Genomic DNA, 15740 nt, shown 5'->3' on the forward strand with positions numbered 1-15740 from the left:
TGCATGTGGCCTGTTGAGGAGGGGATGCAGCCCGACAGGGCCCCTGCTTGCCTGCCTGCTGGTATCAACCTCCACAGTCTTGCAAGCTGGGATGAAAGCAGAAGGTTTGCCACTAGGAGACTGGTGCCTACAGGGCTCTTTATTTTTTTTTTTTTTTTTTTTTTTTGGTGGGGAGGTAATTAGGTTTATTTATTGTTTGTTTGTTTGTTTTTTTAACAGAGGTAATGGGGATTGAACGCAGGACCTCGTGTATGCTAAGCACGTGCTCTACCACTGAGCTAGAACCTTCCCTTTACAGGGCTCTTTAGAAGAAGGTGTGGCAGCCAATTTGCTGTTGGGCCAAAGGAAACAAATGAAAATCGAATAGGAGAGAGAAGACTCAGGAAAGGTAGACAGCAAAAGAGGTTCATCCATCAGCAGAATATAATGACCCCTTTAAGGCCTAATATTCTGAGGGCCTTAGGGGAAGAGTAACAGTTATGTGGCAATATTTGGTGGGGTTCCAAAGAGTCCTCTGCTCATAAATGTCCTTCTCACCCAGGCACCCTGTTGCTTATACTTCCACTGTGACAATTAATTCCCCTTGGGTTATTAAACATTGCCCCTTCCCTGTTGTCCTTTTCTAAAATGCAGATTCCTAAAAGGAATGACACTTTGGTTCAGCAATAATTTAATAGAATTAGCTCATGATTTATTCAGCCAATTTGTATGCCTACTCTGTGCCTGGCACTGTACTAGGAACTGGGGTACATTGGAAAGAAGACCTCGTTAAGGTGACTAAGAAGACTCAATTCAACTCTTGTCACCTGACAGGGAGCTGGTGCTAAGACAGGAGGAAAACAGAAAAATACACAACACTGTCACCTCCCTCATGGAGTTCTAGCCTCGTTGAAGGGAATCTAAGCACACAAAAGGCAAGACAAGCAACTGCTTATTAAACTGCTAATATAATCAAGGGCCAATGTGAAGACTGGAGGTTAGGGCCTTCACGTCAAAGAGTCTTTTCAGAAGTCCTCATGATTGAATCACACTAACCCTTTTCATTAGGGAGCCTGGAAAATAAGCTATTATAACCACACTGTTTTCTAAATATGAACATGAGTGTGACTTTCTGGTTCCGAAGCCTCACCTGTTTCTACCCTCCACCCTACAGCTCTGGCTAGGCTGAGTGCTACTCAAAGGGAGTTATTCATTAAGCATTTACAGGGTGCACAGGGGCCCACCCACCTTCTCTGCCTGTGCCCCAACTCTGGCCACTTGCCATGTCTTGGTGGTGGGCTGAGTGGTTTCACATTTACTAAACACCCACAAGATACATGGCTTCTGTCTATCACAGTCATGCTCACAGGGCACCCTCGTGAGAAAAGCCTCATCAGCTGCTGGCTCCAGCTGTCACTGGGAAGTGAGAGCCGTGACCATCACCCAACTGGAGTAAGGAAGCAAGATTTGGGAACAGAGGAATAGGTGTGGCTCAGTATCCAGGCATCAAGCAGGAACAGACAGGGAGATACTGCCAAATGCTGAGGTGCTGTGCCTTTTAATAAAACTATATTAGTAAATTGTGTTACCCTAGAAGTACATTCCAGGCTAGACAACCTTTGTGGCTGGATCAAAAGCCCAGGAGGAATGAGGAATGTAGACTAGTGCTGAAACCAAGTCAACATTTAGCCCGTAGGAGGGGCAGACTCACTGGCACCAGGGATTGGGAAAGACTGGAGACAGAACTGGAAATCAAATCTGGGATGGCCAAGAAAGAGCAGACACAACAAAATCTAAGATCAGGCACTGAGGTGGCATGAACCTTGGAGGAGGAGAGCCCAGAGTACAACCCAAGATGAAGATGAAGATTCAAAACTAGGGCAGCTAATTGATGTCTACGACTAAGCAAAATACTGAAATGGTGGTTGCCTCGGGTGGTGGGAAGACTGATTAGGAAGAAATATGACAGGACTTTCTGATAAAATACAGAGATGAATGTTCCATACTTTGAAAGAAGTGTGGGTCACATGAGTGTATCCATTTGTCAAAAGTCTTTGAATTCTATACTTAGGATTTGTGCATTTAAACATATGCAAATTTTACCTTAAAACTTGTAAATAAATAAAATCCTCATTAGGTTTAGTTTTAGCAGTGCTATGAATTACCAATTCTGAAACTACCATCTGTGTATTCTTGAGCTTGAGGTAAATGGGATGCAGATTTCTAATTTTGGGGGAAGGAAATTACAAACATAGAAAAGATGTTTGTTGCACTGGAGTTGGAATAATCAGTACAACTATGCATCTATGTCTAATATATCTTTCTATAGCTATGTCTCCAGTATATTTCTAATGTATATCTATGCCTCTGTATTTATCTATTTATGTATGTATGTATGTATGTATGTATGTATGTATGTATGTAATATTACCTAATTCTGTCTGCTAAGAGGCCCTAGACGCCATGACACACCAGTAGGAATGAGCATATTTAGCACCCAGACCTTGGTTTCTAAATACCATTCCCCAACTAAAGGAGAAACGGTTTGTTCCAAGGTTGGGAGCAGGAAAGTAGTGCACGAGCCTAGAACATCTTGTCCCAAAAAGTAAAGAAATGTTCAAAGAATCGTTGAAAGGACTCAGAAGCCAGCTTGAAGGGGCTCCCACTGGCCCAAACTGGGGCAGAATGAACCTCAAAATAAATAATGTTTGCTTTTTCCAACTCTGGCCCGGCAGGATGGCTCCCGCAAAGAAGGGTGGTGAGAAGAAGGGCCAGTCCGCCATCAATGAGGTGGTGACCAGAGAGTACACTGTCAACATTCACAGACGCATTCATGGAGTGGGTTTCAAGAAGCGTGCGCCTCAGACACTCAAAGAAATCCGGAAATTTGCCATGAAGGAGATGGGAACTCCAGATGTGTGCATTGACACCAGGCTCAACAAAGCTGTCTGGGCCAAAGGAATAAGGAATGTCCCATATCGTATTCATGTGCGATTGTTCAGAAAACAGAATGATGATGAAGATTCACCAAACAAGCTCTATACATTGGTTACCTATGTACCTGTCACCACTTTCAAAAATCTACAGACAGTTAATGTGGATGAGAACTAACTGCTGAGTGTCACAAATAAAGCTCTAGAACAATAAAGAAAGAAAGAAAAAAAAAAGAAAGAAAGGAAGAAAGAAAGAAAGAAAGAAAGTTTGTAATGGATTATACCCCAGTGAATAAAATAAGAATCCATATTGATATAAATAAATAAAAGAATACATAAGTAAATGGAGATGAAGGGAAACCTCTTCATTACAGAAGAACGCCAAAATGGCAGAGGTAGAAAATCATCAATGGATGCTAAAACTGATAGGTAAAAGTTTGTTTAAAAAAATAGGATAATTACAGAGTTACAAAGTATTCTTCCCCCCATTACTTATTGATTACAAAGGAAAAAATAGTAACTTCACAGTGGCAGAAATCACATAATTAAGTCAACAAACCTAACATTATATTGGTAGAAACCAATATCCAACATCATGTGCCCCGGATTAGAATGCTTGGAGGACACACCACCATTTCTGTGATATTCCTGCCAAAAATGCCTAATTGGAATCAAATCCTGAGGAAACACGAGACAAACCCAAACTGAAAGACATTCTACAAAATAACTGGCCTGTACTCTTTTAAAATGTTAGGGTCAAGAAACACAAAGGAAAGCTGAAGAAATGTTCCAGAACAAAGGAAAATAAATAGACCTGATGACTAAATGTTGTGCATGGTCTTGGATTTGATCTTGGACACGGGGGAGAAAAAAAATAGTAAGGATATTTTGGGGACAGTTGATGAAACAGATAGTAGTATTGTATTAATGTGTAGTTTCCTGATTGTGTTAACAGAACTGTGGTAAGGGAATGTCTTCTTGGAACATGCACACTGGCGAGTTTAGGAGTAAAGAGGCATCACATCTCCAACTTACTCTTAAACAGGAGGGAGGGAGGGGAGGCAGGGTGGAGAGAAAGAGGGAGGGAGAGGGAGAAAGCACAAATAAGGCAAAAATGCAAACAAATGGACCAAAGATTTTAGGAGTTCCTTATACTGCTCTTTTAATTTTTCTGTAAAACTGAAATTATATAAAAATAAAAAGATCCTCTCCAAAACAAAAGGAAGCAAACAAACCTATGGGTGTGGTCGGGAGCTAGCATGCTGGCACTAACAGCCAAGAGGCCTGTGTTTCCTGCTGGGGCAGAGCCAGCCCAAAGTAGGGCCATCCCAGGGCCTGCAGGAGGTGAGCGGTAGCCCCCCGTGGGGTAGGCTGAGTTGGCAGGAACTTGTATTATGTAAATTCTGTCAGCGACTAGACCACAAACTGGGGTGCTGTTCCTGGCAGAGCCCATCACGTCCTTACAGCAGAGAGGCCATAACAGCTGTTTTGTGTCAGATGATTCATAGATACCATGCAGCAAACAGAGAATCATTGGTAAACGTCTGAATGGTGCTCAGATTTCATCTCTTTTCATAAAACTATTGTTTAAGTCTTCTGCTTTTGTTACAGCCCATCAAGAGATAGCAGTGTGCTTGCACTTTTGCAAGGAGGCCTGAATTTTTAAAATCTGGTGAAAGAGTTTAAGGTAAAGGCACTTAAGGTTTTCTCATGTAGTAAGAGTAGTACTTCAGGCATAAGCTCTCCCTAAGCAATTCCTTCCCAGAGAGAAGCGTATGTTTAAACATAATGCATTAATATCTGTTCTGTGGCCATTATCCAGTGCTTGGCCTTCTGCCACACTCCAGAGCACAGTGATTTTTTTTTCCTCTGTCATCTTTTTTTTTTTTTTTTGGCCAAAGATTCTGAGAATCTCTGAATTGCTAATTATATGATTTCCTCCAGTTTGCCTCCAAAAGCTTAACAGTCAGATTTATTTTCCCCCCAGTAAATTGAATGTCCCACAAATCAAAGACCAATTAGCTGAAAGTAAGACAGGCTTCTTCACACAGCCCCCAGGTGGATATCAACTGCTTCTTCCCAAGGTGAGACGTAGCCACTCTGCCAGTTCCCTTCAAAATCCATCCCACTGTGTAAGTTCCTCCTAACCCTTAACGCACCCCACCCAGGCTGTGCCTGAGAAGGGCCAAGCCTGACTGCGGTGTTGGGGAGTGGAACAGGCCGGAATTCACCTTCTCTTCCCCTCTGCGTGCCTGTGGGGAGTGTTTCTGACTCCCACCCTGGCTCACACTGGGCAGCACCTGGCGGACATTAGAGGAGGCGTTGCCCTGGGAGGCCTGGAACACACAACTCACCAGAGCGAGGCTGAGTCATAGGGTGTGGAGGCTGTTAGGTCACATTCTTGCAGCATAACAAGCAAACAGAAAACTGGCAGAGAAAATCTAGACTGTGAAGTCTGTAAAACTTTTTCAAGGCCAGTTCACAAAGGCATTCACCAGGTCTGTGAGAGTGAAATAAAAGGCCAGCAGAGCTGGTCGGAACTGCACCACGTAGTTCAGATTGGCCCATGGCCTACCTGACACAGCTAAAGAAGAGGCCTCTGGAAAGGCAAATGCCTTTTAGAGTCTGAAGTCTTCGGCAGAGAAAGGGCACAAAACCTTAACTTACAACACAGGCTGAAGATTGAGAAGCAACCTCTCATGGGGAGTCTTGGTAAATCACTTACCAGCCTCTAGTCTCCAGCTTTAACTACTCTGGATCTTGAACTCCCAGCTGGACAGAGTTTACCAAAGCAGAATGTAGCCCTTCATACCCCGTGTACCCAGGCAGAGGGGAGTGCTCTGAAACTGAGATCTGCTTCCAGTGCATAACTGCTTCAGACCTCTGAAACTGGAAGAAAATCCAGTGTATTAGGGAGCAGCAGCATCTGAAAGGTAGGTTTGCTGAAATCTGAAGGTTCACAAGACAGACATATTTTCCTCATAGCTCAAAATCATTTCTTTCAGGCAACGATCTGGCCATGGGACCAAGCGAAGTGCTCATCCTTATGAGTAAATGCTTCCAATAGATCACATGGTAGGAGCTCACACAAACCCAGAATGCCGAGTCTAACACACACTGATGTGATGGCCACTCCTGTCTCTGGTGTGGACACCACCTCCCCAATAGGACATCTTGAACCTGCATTTTATAAGCTATGAGACACTTGTTTTCACTCTCATGATGAAAGTATGAGGGATGCTTTCTGCCTTTTTGCCTTTGGTTATTTTTCTCCCCCTTCCTTTCTTTTCTTCCACTGGCCCGAGAAGAGACAGAAAAGGAAGGAGAAACCCAGAAAGACAAGAAAGTCCCTCCCATCCTTTAATAAATTTCTGCTCTGCACCTGTAGATGTGGAGTCAGGACCTGGAACAGGCAGTCTGCTCCACTCACATTCCAGTCATTTTCTCTCTTAAGTAAGGATGACCAGCAACTTCACTTGTGTTGAATGTTTCTCCTCAGGGCCTGTGTACAGTCCTGCAAATGTGTCACTGGCAGCAAGGAGGGCCAGGTGTGGTTGTGCATGAAAAGATATAAAATTCATCTTTGCCTCTAGAAAAACAAGTCAAAAGGTATAACTGACTGAAGGTAGTCGGACCCTCTCTAAACCTGGTGTACTTTGCTGCATTTTGGGACACAGAAGAGACAAGAGCTAACATTTGTTGGGGGGGCAGCCAAGGGTGCTGGACAGTTTAGTCATGGTCTCACTTAATTCCCCAACAACTCTGAGGCAGGTGGCACTATACCCATTTTACAGATGAGGGAACTGGGGCTGTATAGTTGACAAGGTACCAGCTGCAGGACCTTAGGTAACCAGCAGAGTTAGGATTTGAACACAGGCGGGTACATACAGAGGCTGATGTGCTTTCCACAGGACCATGCATAATGTGCTTGCACTGGTCTGATCTCCAGTCATTTGGTCATCTGTGGCCACCCAGAAGTGTCTTAAATCGTCCATAAGTTTGTTTTGTTTTGTTTTGGGGGGGGTAATTAGGTTGGTTTGTTTGTTTGTTTTTAATGGAGGTATCAGGGATCGAACCCATGACCTTGTGCACGCTAAGCATGCATTCTACCACTGAGCTATACCATCCCCTCTTCCATGAGATTTTGAGGATTGCCAGGAACAAGTGTAGGGTCACCCATCTTTTAACTGTACTTGATTTGAATTTTATATTTTAAATATACTTGGATTTCACTTTTAACATATATTTAAAACTATTTTTTAAAAACTACAGTTAAAAACACAAACATGCAGCTGTGTTAGCCACTAAATTATAACACAGTGAAAACCACTGGCACATAAACTTTTGCTGACAGGTTTTTGAGTAAATCTTGGGATAAAGCTTCCTGGGCTCCCCCTGCTTCTCTCTCTCTTTCAGCTAATGGGACTTTGAAGAATAACTTATCTACAGTCAAGTGCACAATTCTTAGGTCTAGGGCTCACGGATTTTCAGACATAGTTAACACTCCACCACCTTCACCAGAAGAGCCCTACCTGTCCCCTACCTTGTAAGTCTGGTTTTTAAAAGCCTTATTTGGAGTGTGTGTGTGTGTATGTGAGTGTGTATGTGTGTGTGTGTGTGTGTGTTATTAACAGCATTAGGGATTGTTGTATCTTATTCTCTGTAGGTGAGAAGTATTCTATTGTTTAAAAAAAAAAGTGAGACCATTCTCAAAAGTCACTTCCTGAAATAAAGCAGGGAGGGAAGGCATGGGTGTGAGGGCAGTGAGTCATCAGAAGGCAGCTGGGAGAGAGCACGGGGCTGTGGGCATGAGCGGGGTTGAGGGCAGCCTTGCTCCATCCTCCATGGGACTCTCAGATCAATGAGCTGAGCCGGACATCAGGCCCTTCTGACGTGAGAAGAGGGCCTCGTGAGAGGTCCAGAGGGGGCAGAAGTACAGGATGGTGGTCAGGTTGGGGCTGTGGGATGTACAGGTGGAAGGCAGACAGGTCCTGGGATTTGGGCTGGGGCCACTCAGCTGCTGGAAAAATGAGGTTCAGAAAGTTGCTTGGATTGCGTAAATTTAGACTTAGGACAGAGCCAGCCTTAACACCTGGTTTGGTGACACACACCACAGGCACACGGCAGAGGGATGTGAACTGGACCATGGAAAAAGCAGGACTGCAAGATGAGATGTGGAAGAGGCTGTGGGAGCAGAAAGAGGCGACTCAACAATCAGTGCAGCATCCTGAGGGCTCCCAACGTCCACTGGATTCAAGCCGCTGCAGAGCAAAAGGGCCGAGGGGCAACCAAGAGGCCTCAATCAGAGTGAAAACTGAGGAGGAGTTTCTGAATGAGGCTGCGCAGCTCGCAGTCAGGCAACTAGGGCAACCCGATCCCGCCCCTAGCTGAAACCGCAGAGCATGACTCCAGCCACCCATCTCGTAGGCAGTGCATGAGTGGGAGGATGATTTTCTAGATAAAACCTAGACCAACAAGTCCCACTGGAGCGTCTAAAAAGGAATTGGGGAAGTGGGACCACAAGATGCTGGGTCCCACTTGTATCAAAGTGTGACATTGCCAAGGACTGACTTACAAGTTTTGCTGTGCTTAACTGCCCCATCATTTGTTACCTTTATTATCTTCTATTTCTCAGTAATTCGGAGAACACTGAGTGACTGAGTGGTCAAAAAACTGACTGCCTGGCTTCCCATTCCAGCTTTGCCACTTTAACTGTGTGAACTTGGCCAAGTGTTTAAATGTCCCTGAGTTTCTACTTCTTTATCTGTACAGTTGGAATACAGATAGGACCAACTCATGAGGCGAACATGATTAAATGAAATCATGCATGTAAAGCCCTCGGCACAGGATAAGGGTTTGATACATATTTGCCTATTGTGACCTTGAGGGTAGAAATAATAGTAGCAGTAGGTGTAATGACAGTGACAAACCAAGTGGCAGTCAGGTACTGGTTTCAAGGATGGAAGAACAGAATAGAAGTTGGGGAGTGGTGTGCTATGAGTTTGGGGCCCAGAGGAATCTGAGAGGCAGAGTGTCCCACTGTGGTTAATCTCTGGGCACCTCATCATACCAGGTTGGTTCCCTGAAGCCTGCGCACAGCTCTGGAAATCCTCTCTTCCTTCAGTCTCTGCACCGGAACCATGTCAGTGGGTTCTTTCTCCTGCTGGGATCCCGACTGACCCTCTACCTGATGGTGGCTGTTCACCTTTCCATCCGTCTTTTGTGCTGGTCCTCAAACCACGCCCTCCTCCCAACAGTCCCACTTGGCTGTGGGCACCAGCATTTCCCAAGCACCCAAGTGTGGCTTTTAGTCATTCCTGACTGGTTCTCCCCTCTCCCTGAGCCCCACAATCCAACATCCTGAAACCCTACATTCTTACCCCAGAGAATATCTCATGTCCTCCCCCCTCCTTCCCCCACCCCATGGCTTCTCCTTCCCATTCAGATCCTTCTTACTGCCCACTGGGGCTATGGCAAGAGCATCCAAACTAGATTCCTAGCCTCCAGGTTCTTCCTCTGCAACCCTAATTCAGCCTATGATTTATCATCAGAGTAATCTTCCTAACTCTGGGGCCTTTCAAAACTTTTTGGCCATGACTCACAATAAGAAATATATTTTACCTCACAACCCAGTATACACATACAAATCTCACAAAGCAACACTGAACCCTGATTTTTTTTATTCATGACCCACAAAACTGACTTTGTGACCCACTTATGGATCACATCCCACAGTTTGAAAGCACTGAGCCAACATAGCTCTAATGATGTCACTACCCCAGTGAAATCCTTCAATAGTCCCCATCATCGACTGAATGTAGCACTAGTTGTTTAACAAGGCATTCAAGGCTCCTATAGGATGACCTCAATTTGTCTGTCTAAACATTTCTCTCCCTACCTCAATTTACGTCATTTTAAACTCTCTGAGCTCTAGTGGTCTAATATCTAGAATAGAAACAAAAATATTTCCCCAGCATGAAGGCCAGGGCTAGATCAGATGATACATTTGGTACTTATAATGGCTGTGATTCTGGGATTTTAAGTGCCCAATATCCAGTAACCAAATGTATCTCCTCTCTGGTGTCCATACCCTCCCGTACCTATGTCTTCATTAATATTGTTCCTTTAGCCATCTTCCTCTATCTCCATCTATCCTCCCATGTGGAAATGCCACCAAAGTCCAACAAGGGCAAAGGACACAGGAAGGAAAGGTCAGAATGTACTCAGGCAATGGAATTAGTCCACTAAGGGTGGAGCCACTAAGGCGGATAAGTTACACACAGGTAGGAATAAAGATAAAGATAAAGAGGTGGGCTAGGCTAGGTCTTGCCACACTGAGACCCTCAGGCTAAGATTTCATCTTAATTTAGAGGCCATAGGGAGTCACTGATAGTTTCTGAACAGGTGTGGTATGATCAAAGGTGAAGTTTAAGAAGTCCGATTTGCCCGGAGCTGAGGACATCAGATGTTATTTGAACAGTAAAACTGACATAGCCTGGATGGAATTCATATCATGACAGGCCACATTAGGGATGAATCCTAGAAATTCAGAAAGGCAGTAACTAGGAAGTTCAGCTTTGGCCACAGATAAGTATCCTGGAGAGCAGAAGGACCACAGTGTCGAGTTACAAGGAGCAGATCTGAGTAGATGGCCAGGAGGGTCCCTGGCTTCTGCCAGCTTTGGCAACGCAGTGTAGGGACACAGCCAGTAACTGAGACTCCAGGGCATGAGGCCAGTCCTTGAAAGGGCGGGTGAGAGCAAAGCTTCTGGCAAAAAAAGAAAAGGAACCACACCCTTCACTCAGATCCCTTATGTGACTGTTTCTCTGCCAAGCACTTTCACACGCTGGTCTATCTGCCTCCAAAGCTTGCAGTCTGAATGACACCAAACTGTTCCAAGGTCTCTGAGGACAAGAAGCAAATTCTCTCTCCTCCGGAGACTCAGCACAGTGCTTACACAGAGTAAGCCTAGATACCTACTTTCTGGGTTGAATTGAAAAGAGATTACCATTCCTCTCACTCCTGTTCATCTGTCTTCACTGGTGACTTCTGCTGTCCTGGGCCTTTCACTGTTTAACTGAAAGAGCCTGAATGCCAGTGCTCTGTGGCTGATTACAGTGATACCCTGAATTCATTAACCTCCATGTATTTCTAGATGAAAGGCTTCAGGTGCAGCTTCAATGACTGATGATGTGTGAACAGCCCATGGAGGAATGAACATTACTGTTGTCTTTCATCCCCAAGGCCTTGGGGAGCAGCGAGAGCTCAGCTCTGTTGCAAAACAAGCATGTAAATCATCGTGGGATTTGTTTCCCCTCATGCAGAGGGAGAAGCCTGCACTATTATTACGGCTCTTCTCACGTGCCCTCTTCCAGGTGTATGTTGGTCTCCTCACTGCCCACGGTGCTCTGCAGATGGGTGGAGCCACTTAAGGGGCAGCAGGAGCTGGGAGGAAGCTGAGGCTTGTGCTGGAGCTGTGGGGCTCTGCGTGGGGCCCACGGGGGTTCTGGCAGCCCTGATGTGGGTGGGAGCAGCTGGCTGGGGTCCTCTTGGAGCAGCACACCCCTGGGGGGGAACCAAGGACAGCTGACTGCCAGAAAAAGGGTGTAGAACTGTTTCTCTTGGTTAAACTCTCCATAAGAACGGACTATTCAGACTCCCTGGCCCCTAGTTACTCAGTCATCACTAACAGCCCCTCTGCTAGCAGGAAAGCAGAGGGCAGGCAGGTCAGTTCCACTTTTGAGGCTCCTAGGGTATTAAAAAATGAACAAATGGCTAAACAAGTTTTAAAAATCATGGTATATTTTAATATTTATGTTTTTAAAACTAAAATTACATGATGAATACTGTCTTCTTTCCCTCCAGTAAGTACAACTTTGTGTCTGAATTCATAACCTTATTTGCAGAAGTCCAAATTTGAGGCTCTGTGTAGACATGTGGATTGGACCTCTTGCCCCCAACCCCACCCTGGCCTCTGTCCTTGTCCCCTACCAGACTCAGATGCACAGTGGACTGAACCACAGCATGTTACAGCTTTGACTAATGCCAAACTGTCCATTCATCCTTTGACTTCAAATCGAGCCTGGAGCTTTGACCTGCCCCGAGAGGCTACACCCAGATGCAAGACTCTGTCCTTGTCTGAAGCAAGTCTGCTGGGTTGTGAGAGTCTTTACTGCCAACTCAGCCAATAAACCAAGCTATTTGACTTGAGTTCTATCTCTGATGTCCTCATATGCAGTAGAATTGTGAGGATGCCCTATTTCTAAATGCATGGACACACTCACCTGTAGCAACAGGAAAAGAAGGGATGCCACAGAGAGACTCTTGCTTGGGCATATGACACACGCCTCTAAACCCACTGAGCCAGGAATAGGAGGTGCCCTGATGTCTAAACACAAAAGCACATGATTTGATGCCATGTGATAATGTGAGGAAATGCCAGCACCCTCTTTTTAAAAACAGCCAAAGGGACCTAACCCCAAACCTTCACACATTTACTCTGTAAGAGTTTGGCTATAGGGAACGATGGTCAGAGGGACCCACTTCTTTGGAATGGGTGAATCTGCTTCTCCTCCAGTTTTGCGGAGACCCATGCTGGAGACTCCTATGAGGCCAGCTGACCTCTGAGTCAAAACCTCGATGGGTTTTCCTTACTCAGACCTCTCCTCTAAGAATCTCAGATCTGTTTCGAGAGAATTGAGGAGTTAGCAGTCGACCTATACAGTCCCCATGAAAAACAGGGGTCCTGTCTCTTACAGAAGTGGGAAATCTGAGGCCCTGGGACCTAGTCTGTGTCCTGGACTGGCGGACCTGATTCCTGCCCCAGAGTTCACTGACAGCTGAAAATATGAAGAGGTGAGGAGGACGGGGAGTTAGAGAGAGCTGTCTAAAGATCTCAGTAACCTAGAAATTACTGATATGAGGAAGTGCCTACCCTTCAGAAAAAGATGAGCAGATGAGAAGGAGGAAAAGGAATAATACATAATCTATTATATCATTTAAAGAATAACAATATTTTTTCAACCCTCATCTTAATTATAAAGAGGCACAAATATGATGATGTAGCTGCCAGAACTGTGTTTTTTGGCAAACAGCTATGTAATTTTGTTTCCCCACAGGGTATGGCAAAGGGAAAACATTAAAAACTTTTTTTTAAGGGGGAAAAAAGACACACGTGGAAGGAACACTTTTCCCCCAGACCTGAGCACATTTACATTGAAAGAGTAGTACACCTCTATTTACTTGAGAAACCTGCGCATCAGAGAAATGCTAGAAGACAGAGATTGTTACCCTATGTTTATCTTGGGTGTTATCTCTTTGGGGGGAGGGGTGTGTTATCTCTTGAAAGAAGAGAAAATTATAAAGGAAGTACCACATCTATCATTAATCACTGAGCTTCAGAAATCCTTAGTCACACGACTTTCAGTGTGTATTTCTAAAGGAAATATTCTTTCTTGCCTTCCTTTCTTTGACTTTAAAAGTGAGAATTCTGGTGACGCTTTTAAACGAGTTCTGGCAGATCTGATCATAACTGGATCACCAGTTCCTCTGTCCACACCCGCACTCTTCACCACCTTCTTTTTTTTTTTTTTAATTTTTTTGAGGGGGGTTAGGTTTATTTATTGTTTTAAGGGAGGTACTGGGGATTGAACCCACGACCTTCTGCATGCTAGGCATGTGCTCTACCACTGAGCTATACCCCCCTCACTTCACCACCTTCTTTATCACCAGTTAAAAATGATTTTCTCCACCCCCTGCTATCAACATTAGTCCTACTAGAACATTAGTCCTAGTGATTCCTTCCTTCATGTTTAAGAAGAAGGATACCACTCAACTGTTTGTTCTCCTTATTCAGCATGTATTCATTCAGTGCCTGGTGTTTCACTGGCGCTAGGGATAAAATAATGACAAAAAAAAAAAAAAAAAAAAAAGAGCCTTGGACTGAAAGTAAGAATCACACCAATCGATGTAAGATTACACTCTGTGGTAAGTGCTTATCTTGCCAAGAAGTCCACCTTGTGTTTAATTCATCCTTGCTGCCTCCTGATATACCACTGCTTCCCCTCTCCAATATCAATCTCACCCTGTTCACCTGCTTCCCTGTCAGCAGCGTGCCCTCGTTTTTCCCTAAAGGTTAAAACCCTGCCTCCAAACATCTTGACAGAATAGTTTTATACTCCCTCACCTTTTTTCAGCCACCAAAACACGTAAGTTGGTTCCCGCCTACACTGCATAACTGAAATGCTCTCTCAGGGTTGCCAGCGAGGACCCCCATTTTGAATCCTCATCGCAGCTTCATCATTGCTCTTTACCTCTCCCAGTATCTAAGAGCCCTACCGCCATCTGTGAATGCTTCTTCCCCATCAGACCGCGCTCCCTTCTTTCTCCTTCCGTGGCGGAGGGACTAGTGTTGCCAGGGTTCCCTCCTCAGCCTTGTCTTCTGTCCACTCTGGGAGATGCCGCTCACTTTCCACCTCTGTGACACTCCCTCTAATCACAGCACCAGTTTGAGTCTCTCCTGGGCTCAGACCCATACTCCCATCTCAACCTCTCCTCTTGGATGCCCCATGGGACTTCAGATCTGAGGCTGTATGAAACAAAACTCATGGTTTTCCCTTCCATCCTGCTTTTCCTCTGTTTTCTATCACAATCAATAGTATCACTTTCCATTCAGGCATCCAAGTCAGAAGCCTCCAGGTTCTGTGTGACCACTCTTTCCCCCTCAGATATGTCACTGAGTTCTATCAGAGTCCAAACCTGAAGTATCTATCCCAAAAAGGAATGGCAAGTTGGTTTCATCCAATGTACTGACTCTAATTCGTAGTGGCCTCCTGGAGCATTGCTGTGTTGAGAAGGAAGCTGAGGCAGCATCTGACCTCACCAAGAAAAATGCTGGGTTCAGCTATCAGTGCTGCTCTGGGTGGTGGTACACATGCCGGGTATCTGCTCTAAAACTTCCCTGGTAAACAAATGAAATAACCCTCGCCTGCTCCCATTGCCACTGCTCCAGCCCCCTTTCACAGTGTTACAATAGTCTCTGGGTTGCCTTTTTAAATTTCTCTTCTCCAATTCATCAGCCCTGGCTTTATCCTTCTAAAGCAGAGATCTGTCCAGTCATGACTTTTAAAAGTGCCCCCACATACCAGGATAAAGCACATGTCATTAATGGCCATTTAGAATCTGACTGCAGCACACCTACCTACCGCCATATGCCCCATGTGCTCCCAGAACAGGCAGAAGAACATTGTGGTTCACGGCATAGACCTGAGGCCTCCCTTCCCAGTTTCAAACCTCAACTCTGCTCCTCTGTATGACCCTGGGCAAGTTATTTGACTCTTTGTGCCTCAGTTTCCTCACCAGCAAAATGAGAAAAATAATCAGACCTAGCTCATAGGGTTGTTGTGAGGATTAAATGAATTAAAGGATGGAAAACTCCTACAAGAGCTCCTGGCACATAATAAACCCAATGTAAATGTTTACTCCTATCACTGCCACCACGCCTGGCACAGTTACCCCCAGTGACTTTGGTCAGGCTGTTTCCCTTGGCCTGCCGCACCTCTCCCCACTCCCAGGAAGAGGAACTTGTTCCCTGAGCTGTCCTCCCACAGAATGTGTCAGACTCCTCTACTCCAGCGGTTATCACATGGTACTGTACTTAGTTTTTGTGTGTGTGCCTGACCCAATAGTTGGGGGCTCCTTGAGGGCACGGAAGGCTCACGAGAGAAGGTTTCGAGTTGTTTGGGAAGCTGTCTTACTTACTTTTATGTCCTCTACTTCTACCATGGTATCTGGAAAATAGTAGGCATGATCATGTCTGAACAATGACAT

General features: G+C 45.0%; 1 non-coding gene across 1 annotated transcript; it reads left to right on the forward strand.

Moving 5' to 3' along the window:
• Positions 1 to 2704: 2704 nt before the first annotated feature.
• LOC102515072 lies at positions 2705 to 3121 on the forward strand. The gene has a single exon (XR_001365457.2). It is a non-coding gene; the product is annotated as a 60S ribosomal protein L31 (transcript).
• Positions 3122 to 15740: the final 12619 nt, after the last annotated feature.

The sequence above is a fragment of the Camelus ferus genome, chromosome 6 (assembly GCF_009834535.1).
Source record: "Camelus ferus isolate YT-003-E chromosome 6, BCGSAC_Cfer_1.0, whole genome shotgun sequence".
Lineage (NCBI taxonomy): Eukaryota > Metazoa > Chordata > Mammalia > Artiodactyla > Camelidae > Camelus > Camelus ferus.